Source organism: Corvus brachyrhynchos, unplaced genomic scaffold, assembly GCF_000691975.1.
Source record: "Corvus brachyrhynchos isolate BGI_N302 unplaced genomic scaffold, ASM69197v1 scaffold26, whole genome shotgun sequence".
NCBI lineage: Eukaryota > Metazoa > Chordata > Aves > Passeriformes > Corvidae > Corvus > Corvus brachyrhynchos.
This window is the reverse complement of record NW_008239324.1, coordinates 12,391,841-12,401,337: the sequence shown is the minus strand read 5'-3', so window position 1 is coordinate 12,401,337 and position 9,497 is coordinate 12,391,841. Positions and strand designations below refer to the sequence as shown.

Here is a 9,497-nt window from a genome sequence, read left to right as displayed (position 1 = left end):
GGCGGCGCCGCCGCCCGCGGAACGCGGCGGGTTCCCGTGAGGGGAGCTGTTCTATTGATCTGGCTGGTATTTACTGCTCTTGTACTAATAAATTCTCTAAACTGGGAGACACTGAGCAGCAGATATTTCATTTACTATCATGGGGGAACTTCTTTTTAAAAAGCCCTGTCAGTCATACCTTCTGTAACACAGGCCATTTTCTGTAGTCATCCACCACCTGAGCATGGTCATGGACACACCGAGTACACGAGTCTGTTGTTGGAATATTGACGTGTTAGTGTCCTTCCCATAGTAACAGCGGAGTCTGGACACTCGTGATGGGCAGCCTGGCCACGTCAATCCTCACTTCTCTCTCATCCTGCAGTCACTCCTACCACAGATGCTAGGATAGACATTTCTATGTTTCCATCCTGCAGTCTCCTCATCTCCCTCTTTTGTTGCCTCCTTTGTTCTGGAAATTTCTCCCAGGATTTACAGATGTGGTACTGGAGCCAGCAACCGCCCAAGCTCTGGGGGCCACGGCAGGAGCAGGTCCTCTCTGCCCTTACCAAAGTTCCTGCTATCCCACTTCCCTTGGTAGGAGAGAGAAGTTTTTCCTAGTCCCGTGCAGTCCTACAAGGCCTCTCCAGCCGTAGCCCTGGCTGCCGCTGCAGGCAGTGCCTGGCTCTGTTCTCATCAAGTAACAGATCTGTTCCTGGAACTGCACACCCAGCAACATGAGATCTTTGGTTAAAACCAGCCCTCATGTTTCTAGCAATCAAGGTCAAGACATAGGAAGATGCCAATCACTGCGAGCTTTACATGCTCTGACACATCAGGGCCTCTTTCCTCCCGGGATAGGACAGAGTCCTGCTCACTTACAACACAGAAGTATCTTGAAACCAGTGTCCAGTTCTTTTTCCTTGCCAGCCCAGTCCCAACTCCTGCAGCCTCTGCTCAGGCATGATTGTTCTCCAAATACAGAAGAGATTTATATTCTTGTCACATGTCAATATTGGCTTAGCAGATAATTAAGCACTGCTTGGAAAAGGATATTTGGGGAGGGAGTTACTGAGGCAGGGTATAGGAAACGTGATGATTTTGTTGAGTGGTGTTGTGGGGCACAAAGGTACTAAAGTGATCCCCAATATGAAATAGTAGACCTCTCTGGACGTGTGTAAAGGAGAAAGGGCCAGTCTCTGCAGAGTACTAAGCATGAACAGCAGCTGGTTTGTATCACAGACCTCCTGGCAGTTAAGTACATTACCACAGCAAGTGGATCTCTTGGTTTTACAAAGCATGGACTCCTTGAGTTGTCATTGCTACTACGAGAAGATCAATTTTCATGAATGGAGTACCAGGATAAGAGCTATGGGTCTTTAGGGCCATATGAGTGCTCCTTCACTGGATTTATGCTGCAATTCTTAGGGCTCTTCAGGGATTAATAGTCAAATCAGTGTTGGCGGTGCTGGTGTTGTAAATCCAATGATCCAAGCTAAACTGGTGCCTGGGGAAACCAGTCTGTTCCAACAGCTCTACATCTTCATTCCACAATTTATCTTCAGATACAATGTCTGAGGGAGAGAGATCAGCATTAGTGTGTGTCCCAGCAAGAAGGCTCTGTGTCACATCAAATAAACATGAAAAAGAATAGGTGAAGAAACTGAGAAACCACAGAATAGGCAAAGGCAGTTTGTAGATAAGAAAAAGAAGGCTCAGAGAAACGAGGAAAGATGGATAAGAGGTAAATATAAAGTGATGTGGAAATATGCTAAAAAAATAACTGTAATGCGTGTTTCGGGATGTGCAGCACCCTGTCTTAGAGTTTTGAAGCTTTTTACTTTGAGTAAATCACCTTGGAATAGGTTTGTAGGGATAAAATTCCCTGACATAGATTATTAATACCATGTTATAGGTGCCAGCATTGGCATTTCTTATCCAATTAAATCTATGTGGCTTTATTTATTGCTCTCCAAAAATACTAACACCCCCACCACACCCATGCAAACTTCTTCCATGGACACAATCTACCTGAGTAGGGTAGGGGAGGATATTGCTGTACCTGTTGGGGCTGCTGAGCTGCAGAGATGGGCTGTGTATAGGCCAGGCTGGGGGCAGTAGTGTCTTTGGAGAGCTGGGTGGCTGTGGAGCAATTACAGAATGAGCTTTATAGTGACAGTCACAGAAAGCTAAAACTTGAGATGTGAAGTGACCAAAGACAGTATAATTAAAGATATTTGTGTGACACAAGAATAGCAGATCAGTGAATTTTTAAAAAAGAGTAATTATGAACTGAAGCGAGAGATGAATGTGAAGTTAACTGGTGTGTGCAAAAAGTCACTGGGCTGTAATCACTGTTATACTTTTGCTGACTGTCAGTGATGCAGGAAATAAATACTGTAATTCTCTAGAAGGACTGTCTCAGCAAGCATTTGAGCTCTCAAGATCAATATAGTTTATTCCTCTTGGCCAAATTGTATTAGCAGCTGAAGTTGGTCCTTAGGGACATCTGTACTGGTGAAAATAATTTCCATTTAAAGCCCTCTGATCTGATTTCCTCTATCCAGATAATGTAATTCCCACCCCCTTCCCATGGCTGTGCTGAAGCAGCGTCCATTCAGTCTGTGTCAGCCCTGCCATCATCCCACCAGCTGCTGCCTGCACCTGGCTGTGGCATCCTTCTCCTGACATCTCCTTTGGGCCTGGAGGGAGCTCCGTGCCAGCAGTTTTAGGGCCCCTTGGCTGACCATACCCAACACACCTGTTCCCTCCCAGGACTGGCTGTGCAGCCAGGACCTTTCCAGGGAGTCAGTACTCAGGGTTCCCTGGAAAAACCCAACCTGGAACAGGTCATGTCTGGGGGATGGTGGTGGGTGGGCAGAGTTAAATCTGCTGTCCATCCCGGTGGGTACATGGAGCGATTGACATGAATAGCCTGAATTTTCATCTCGTGTCAGTGTAGGTTTGCCAAAGGAAGGTTTGCAATATTTGTGTGTGTAAGCCCAAACTCTTGCATTAGGGACTTGGTTGACTGATTCTAGATTGCTGTGGCTGACTGAAGAGCAGCATCTTTTGAAGTGCCCTGTATCCCTCAAATGTTTTCTTTCCATATATTTTTCCATTAATTTTTCTGCTTTATCAGCTTGCCCTTAACTCATGGCTTGTCATCGTGTTCTGCCCCGCCCCAAGCTGATAAACTGTCCTTCCCAGCTGAAAGTTCATTATTTCCTTGCAGTCCTGGCTCCTTCTCATCTCGAATTGCAGCTGCCACTGCAGGGCGCAGACAAAAGACTGGCTTGTCTGTGCCTGACAGAAACAAGAAAGCGCTCGGAAGCATGGTCCAAATCTCAGTGACACAGAAATCAGAAGCAAATAATAATTCAAAAATGTTGTCAGAAAATCCCAATGATTTAATAGCTGGGTTTTAAAAAAACTGAAACATGGCAGGTTTTTGGCAGGCTGTGCCCTGTCCCCACAGCTGCTCACACTAGAGGGCAGCCCGAGACTGTCTGTACAGTGATGTTGGACTCCAGCTCACTGTTTCAGGGTTAAAGATAAATTTAAAAAAGTTTACAAATTGTGTCCTCTTTTGGAAGAAATGGGGCTGTTTGCAGCTTGGTTTAGCATACAGGACTCCAGTTCCCCCATACACCAACCTCTTCTGCATCACAGTATCAGGGAAAAGAGGCTTTTGAAGGAATTCAATTTCACCACAAGCTAAGGAGGCCACTTTTTAAACACCAATATATTCTTATGTCAAAATAAGAAGCTATATCAGTTTTAAAATATTTAAAATATGGGCAACCCTAGAATACCTGGAGATAACTACTAAAACTACAACTACCCAGCCTTACCTCACAGAGCACCCCTAAAATAGCAACACTTGCTCCCCAAAACATTAATGAGCAGTGAGAAAAGCTGAGGCTTTGGCAGCTGACATTTGGTTTCCCTGCATGCTGGATCACGTATGATCCAAACACACATCACCATGACAGGCACCACTTCTGCTCCTGAACAGCTTGTATTTACTAATTAATACCACCATTCAGCATTCATGTATTATTCCATGACAGTCTGTCTCACAGTCATTACTTTTGTTATGCTTTGAGTCTCATTTAGATCTTGTTGAATATTCTATTTTAAAACTTAATTAACATTGGCTCGTTATAGGGATGTATGATGCAAAAACGAGGATTAAGAATAATAAATTAGAAAGTAATAATAGTCATTGGAGTTATAGCAGACTGACTAGTTTAATTTATTTCATTTGGTTTTGGTTAAACTACATAAAATTGACATAACTCATTAAATTTTGAATATAATACAGATGTATTGAAAATAAAAGGTGTATGTTAAAGTAATTTGTGTTTCACTGAAGCATCTTTTGCTGTGTTTCCCAGCAGGTGCTTGGGTCAGAGGCGGGGGAGGGTACCCTGCAGCTCATGGGGGCTCTGGCTGGGACCATGGGCACTGCCTCTGACACCCTGACCCATTTGGGAGCAGGAGGCTCCAGCCACACTGGTCAGTGCCTGCAGCACAGCCACGTCCTGCACAGCTCCCAGCCAGCAGGTGCTTCCTGCCAAACAGCCACCGTGCCTGGAGTTACAACTGCTGTGAAATCCCAGGAAAGTGAGAAGGTTCATTAATGGAACAGATAAGAATTTCTCATTTTTCCTCTCTAATGAGGCATCCTTCTCAAAAGCATCACTCTCAGCAAAGCCCTGTTCCTGCTAGACTCTTTGAAAGCAGCGTGCTGGGGCTGTCAGGAGTGAGCCATTCCTTTCAACAAAGCAAATCTGCTCGTGCACCTCCAAAGGATGCAGTTGCTGAGTACACACGGGAAGGGCTCCTCTGCACCACACAGCTTCAGGTCCCAGACATTGGACCTGCTCACGAGAGTGCTGCCCAGGGGACCTGTGTGTCTCAGGTAGTGTGACCCAGAGAAAAACAACTGGGAACTATTTGTCTGTTGTAACTGGGCTGAGGGAGCCCTGTTGCCACAGTCAGCACCTGAACCAGCAGGGTCCTGAGCTGCTGCCTGAAGCAATCTGAAAGGAGAGCTGTGATTCCCAGCTGTTATGGAGTGGTGCATACTCACACAGGGTACTGATAACCCATAATGCTGCCTGGGACCATGTTGGTAATGCATGGAGGCAGCATTACTTTTATAACGTTCCTTGTACCTACATTGGTGTTTTATCAACCAATTATAGAGACATCCATGACTGTATAAAGTGTGACCCAAACCATCAAGAGCAATTCAGCTAAATCCCCCTCACTGGACTGCAGTGGAGGGCACTGAGCTGTGCTCTCTCAGCTTTTCCACTTGAAGTTTTCATCCATGGGAGTGTGAAAAGCAGTCACAGCATCCGAGGGCTTGGACTCCCACTGCAAGCAGAGTCCTTATGAGCAGTGGTCAGCTGCTTGCACAGAGCTGGTGATGAGGCTTTCAGCTCCCTGTCTGTAGTCCCATTTCTTCAGAGCTGCTGGAGTGTGGTGGGCCAGTGAGAGGGTTAACGCTGCAGCAGTCCTTTGATAATTGAAAAAGAAAAAAGCCCATCCAAAGCTAACCAAAACAACCCCCTGTGTGAGGTCAGGGCTCTAGTAAGTGCCTTTTAAAGAAACAATAACCTGGTGCAATAGAAAATATTCTGTCCTTCTCTTCAGTAGAAATCTGATAAACCACGGAGGCAGGTGTCCAAGGAGATAAAAGTAATAAATGTGGCTGCAGTTCGGGAGTGAGTTAGGCTGTCAGGCTGGTAATTAAATGAAAGCCCTCTCAGGAAATGCTGGAAGCTAATAGATATACATGGAGATGCCAATTCATTTGCCTCAGCAATATATGTTAATTTTAGCATGGAATTAATTTATACATTTTGCAGTGGGATGAAATGGCAAGGGTGGGAGGGGGAGACCTTTCATCCTGCCTGTGATTATTTCAGGTGGTAGAGATTATTAAGCACCTTATACTTGTTAAAGAACAGTGTGTGAAAATGGGAGAGAGAAAATGTTTAATATAAGTACATTCTCTAAACAGAATTAACTAATCACAGGCTTATATCTGACCCAAAGCACACTTGCAGACAGCTGCCAGGGGCTCCTTGGCTTTGCCACAGCTCAGTAAGTACAGAGCCCTAGTTAGCAGGTAGCTCAAGTCACTCTGTGTTGCTGTGGTTTAAAGGATTTCTGAGAGTTACATGAGTGTGAAATGAGGAGTGCTGCAGGGGTGGATCCTGCCACAGGAAGAACACCGGTTATTTGGGACTACAGCAAGCTCAAGGATGGATGCTTTGGCAGGTGTACAGAGGAGCTGCAGGAAAGGACAGACTTGTATGTAAAAGCACACTGATAATCACTGAGAGAGCTGGCAATCACCAAGAGGGATAATCTTCAGCAGAGCTGGTAGTCACCAACAGAGCTGTGCATGCCATGCAGGCTCGGGGCAGTGAGCAAGTCACTGCTCAGGACCCTGTCAGCTTTAGCCATGTGGCACACACTGGCCCCAGAGCTGCCCAGCTCCTTCTGGTTTGTGGTTGTCCTGTTCTGGAAGAAAACTAATCTGAGGCCAGGCAGATACTGAAGTGGGGGAGATGTTCTCCTGGGGCAGAAGGCAGTGACCCAGCTGTGCACTCAGGACGTGGGTGTTTGCATGTTACTGTCCCTCTCTGAGGTCATTTTTGAACCTCACATCACTTCAGTGCTGTTTGTCACAGGCACTGAGCTCTCACGTAACATCCCTGCAGCTCTCAGGTGCACAGCTGAGGACAGACATGCTGCTCCCAGTGCACACTGGCCCGTGGTGAGTCCGGAGCTGCCGGTGCTTGTGGTGGTGTCTGCCAGGGCCCTCCACTGCTGGCAACACCAGGTGCTGCTGGGGACACGAAACAAGGCTCTGATTTACATGTCCAAGTGTGGCTTTAAGGGCCTGACTACAGGTATTTCAACACTGAAACACACACTGCAGCACAGCAGGCTTCTTTCTAAAAAAAGCCCTCTGATCTGTAATATTATCAGCATTGAGGCAGCAGAAGCAAAGCAGATTTCCCTTTATTTTCTTCTGCCTTAGAGGAGGAGTATTCACTTGCCCTTCAGTATGATTACAGCCCATTTACCAACACTTCTATTTTTTTAAATTTCAGGCCTACATTTTGGAACAGTCACAAGGTAGAAGTGTTTCTTTTCAGAGCCTGGAGCAGTCAGCACAAGGGTATTTAACAAAAAAAAATATTTCCAGCTGAATACATATTGTGAAATTACAGGTCCATTTAAAGCAAAATAGAATTGGTTGTGGGTCAGAGTCAGGGAAGGAAGATAAGAACATCTGCTGCAAAGTGCATCCAGCAACTGTCTTCAAATTTAAAAGTTTTTTTTATAGGATGTTTTTTCTTTTCTTTTTGTAATTATTCAAAGTAATAGAACGAAAAAAATGTGCTAGATGCTGAAAGCAAGGTCGAGGCTTGCTCAGGGATTGCAAGTAGATGCATTATAAGTGGTGTCTCAAAGCTGACTGATTTCAGAGTTACGGGCTCTGTCTTTCCAGGATGGAGGTCGGTGTCCTTCCTGTCCACACACGTGTAAGGGATGTTCTCCCAGCATGGCTGGCCAGGGCAGGACACTGAGGGACCCCAGGAGGGCTGACCCTGGCTGCACACTCCTTGCTTTACAGCCATTGCCCTGATCCCCAGAAGTCACCTCGATCCTTTTTGTTCCAGACTGAAGCTGTCAAAATCCACACTCTTCATGAGAAAGAGAGTTGTTACCCACTTTTGATAATGGTACTTTTAGTTGGCTCTTGCCACTCTTGCTACACAGCCTGGCTGCTGTGTCTCCTCCCAGGCTCTGCTGTAATGTCCTTCTGCCCCTGCTCCAAGGGCTCTCGGTGTTTCCTTAACACTGGGAGGTGAGCTGGGAACAAACACAGGAATATCCTGGTGGTCCTACCAGCGTCAGCCCTGTGTGTTTGTCTGTGTGAACTGTGGGAGACATGGAGGCATCAGGAGAGCTCATATCATTACAGGAGGTGCTCCTGTGCCAAGGAGATCATCTTAATGAAACTCTCCCTATCACTTGAGGAGTGACTTCTAGGGATTTTAAGGGACTGGGGAATGCCTAAGTGTGTCTTTGTCTTGACACTACTGAATCATACTGAGCCATAAGCCTGGCATTTAAACACAGATGTGTGTTGTGTGCTGTCCTCTTCTTATGAATTAAAACAAAAAAAAAAAAAAAAAGAAGGTAGAAATAGTAATTTCCCTCATTGTGTTGCCTGTAAAAATATCATACTCCACAGCTGAGACATTTTTGGTGCCCACACAGATATACAGAGTCAGTTCTGGGGGTAGAAAACGGGGATGATCCACTTGCCAGTGTAGATACATTCCCTGCAGCTCAGATTCTGATCTCTCTGGGTGGCACCAAGAAATTCCCCATCTTTGGCCAGGGGTGATGGCTGAGCAAAGCAGCTGGAGCCCTTGTTCTCCCTGAGTACCGGAGGAGGCGTTTCCGGAGCCCGGCACATCTCCAGGTGCGACACAACAGCTCCTCTCTCAGGTCCTGCTCCTGCCACGAGCTGTGCTTTAAAACCAGCTGAGCCTCCCACATGGCAGCGTGATTTACTAAACCACTAAGATATTGGGTCAGCCTTGTAAATCATTTTAATTATTTCACTAAACAGGTTGTGGAAATAGATCAATAGAAAATATGGCATTTAGGCTTACAGTGCTGTGCATTCATTATGGGAAAGGAATTATATTAACTGATTTAGGAGCTAATAATAACTGAAAATAACAATTTAATGGAAGCCTTCCAATCCTGCACTTTCAAAGGAGGATACAGCTATACGCAGTCTACTCATTTTAATCTCAGTCAAGTATACAGAGCAATCTTTTGACTCTCAGAGAAATGTCAGTCAAGTACAAGTACTTGCAGACTTTCAGCATCCCATAAATTACATTGTAATAAAACCAAAACAAAGAAACTGTCAACAACCATTTTTACATACTGGCAGGGTCACACGAACCCGGCGCATGAAAAATAAGAAAATATATTGCAATCTAACAAAGTGAAAGGGTTGCACAGTAGGGGCTATTTTTCTCTTGCAGTTTGTATTTCTGTGAGACCATAGTTTGTGCTGCTGAGCTTGAAGGACACCTCTCTCTAAAATATTGGGGTTTTATCTCAAACATCTGAATAGTAAATATATGCTATATTTATGTGAATATATACTATATATGTGTGCTTTATATATGCAAGGAAACAGGAAGGAAAACAAACCAGAAAAACCTAATCTCACCTGTGCAGCAAAAGCCAGGTCTCACTGGTCCGTAGTTGGGGGTCAGCATTGCTCTGTTACAATTATTTTACTGTAGCTGAACTTAATTTGGTATGCTGTGTCCTGGTTTTCTTAACGCATGCATGACACACACCTGGTCTGTTAAAATATTTCCTCCTGAAATAAGCTGTACATTGTGACTCTTTAATGCCTGATGGGCCATCGAGTAACTGCTGACCCCAGCAGC

The 9,497-nt window shown here is 45.2% G+C and overlaps 1 long non-coding RNA gene across 1 annotated transcript in view; it reads left to right on the top strand.

Annotated features, from left to right (window-relative positions):
• The window catches only part of LOC108448345, a 10,171-nt gene extending 974 nt beyond the window's left edge, over positions 1–9,197 (top strand). The window contains exon 2 of the long non-coding RNA XR_001864227.1: positions 4,380–9,197. This is a non-coding gene — a long non-coding RNA (uncharacterized LOC108448345). The remainder of the gene's footprint in view (positions 1–4,379) is intronic.
• Positions 9,198–9,497: the final 300 nt, after the last annotated feature.